Source organism: Nematolebias whitei, chromosome 15 (genome assembly GCF_014905685.2).
Source record: "Nematolebias whitei isolate Nwh7 chromosome 15, NemWhi1, whole genome shotgun sequence".
Taxonomy (NCBI): domain Eukaryota; kingdom Metazoa; phylum Chordata; class Actinopteri; order Cyprinodontiformes; family Rivulidae; genus Nematolebias; species Nematolebias whitei.
In genome coordinates, this window is record NC_056512.1 from 15,633,674 (window position 1) to 15,635,588 (window position 1,915).

General features: G+C 38.2%; 1 protein-coding gene across 1 annotated transcript in view; it reads left to right on the forward strand.

Annotated features, from left to right (window-relative positions):
• Positions 1-1,915, forward strand: part of LOC119421976 (histone acetyltransferase KAT7) — a 30,299-nt gene that overhangs the window by 10,774 nt on the left and 17,610 nt on the right. The gene's annotated exons all lie outside the window — the stretch shown is intronic.

The window sequence follows — 1,915 nt, forward strand, 5'->3', positions numbered from 1 at the left end:
TAATTATTGTCAAACTTTGAACAATTTTATCGTTTATCGCAATAATTTCTGAGACAATTAATCGCCCAACAAAATGATCGTGACAGGCCTAACGAAGCACTTCTGTTACTTGTCACTTGTCTCTTATCCTCCATTTGATTTGTTAATTATACTGCAGCTTTGGAAACACCCATATGTCAGAACTTGTGGTTCAGTAATGTGCCATGGCTTTAGATAGCACTACGTTGTATGGTGTTGATAAAATGTTTTTTAAAAAGTCTGCCAACCATCCACACACACTAGGATTTAAATAAAACAAGTAAAAGAACACCTTTCTGTTGGTCTCTGCAGCTCAGACGTGCTTCACAGTAGAAACATCATCAAAGAGCTCACGGGTCACAGAGTCACATGAATTATGAAGACTTTACCACAGAATCTGCAACTCTTCTTATTTCCACAAACATTACATTTCTTCTACAGTTAAACATCAAATCATGGGCAGTGATGTCTTCTTTACCCCAGTCTGTCTCTCACTATTGTAGGACTTTGTTTTCTTAAAGACCCTGAGAGCGCAGAACGTGCGTTGTCAAACTCTCATTGCCTTCCAGTGGATCTGAACTGAGAACTTTCAGAACTGGAAGTGAAGGGTCGTGTTGGTATAACTGCGCATTTATTCACACAACTGTATTTCAATAAAGATGTTTGGGGCAAGTACTGTGAATAAGATGACGACTATGACTTATTCAGGTGCACGTTTAATTGGCATTTCAAAAAAAGAAGCAAATGCTATGTAAACACTTTACATGAAATAAAGCTTAGCTGATTGTGAATAACTTGCACAAATATAAAGATCTGCCTGTTTGTTTCAATTCTGTGGTGATTGTGTACGACTGCAGAGGAAAGTGACGAGGTGTCTGTATGGCAAGCAGTTGTGTCATACAACAAATGCTTCGGGGCAAGTCATTTGTGTATTTATTCATTGTGGTATAAAGTATTTTATCAATGAGTTTTACTTTCCATAAGAAGTCAAATTAGACTTTTCCAATTCTTTTCATTCAACCTTTATTTAGACAAGTTAATCCCACTGAGCCTCGGTGAAATGGTGAAATTACCCGATGACAAGTTTCACCTCGCTGCTATCTTTAATCTTTGTCTCTGCATTTTTCTTTCTTGTATCAAATCATGACCCTCACACTGAGGTCCGTTACACACCTACTTACAACGCTGCATTTATGTGTGCCATATTAAGAGTTCTGTCAGGGAGTGAGAGACAGAGTGTGTGGTTACTATAGTAGCTATAATTAGCCACTGGCAGCAGCTTTGATCTTGGTTCTCTTCACACGTCTTATACAGTTTATCCATCAAAATGTTGGATTATTGCAGAAAGACGTCTTAAGTTATTATTGGGCTTTAAGTTGATGATGTCAGAAGATGCTTTGGCTTCTTTTGAAAATCCTTCAATAAATGTGGTGTTCTCATGACCTGATGATGTCATGATTTTCTGACAGCTGTCCGTGACGTTGAAGTGAAAACAGGCAGCGTCTCGTCAGCCTGCTGTTTGTTGTGTTTTTCGTCAGAGTCAGAGTTTCTTTATTGTCATTCGCACCACATGTGGTACACATGGTGGAACGAGGTTATGTACACAGGGTCCCAGTTACATCCAACAATAAAATGTAAAAGAAAAACAGTAATAACATCTAAGATATGAACTAAGAAAAACATCAACTAAAAATACACTAAAAACATAAAAACAATAAATACAATACGCCAAACAGCAGCACGAACATGAGTCTGTGTGAGCAGATGAGCACGCATGAACACATCAACACGAAACAGATCAGCAGCAACATTGAAACAGATCAGCAGTGACATGAAACAGATCAGCAGCAACATGAAACAGATCAGCAGCAACATTGAAACAGATCAGCAGCAACAT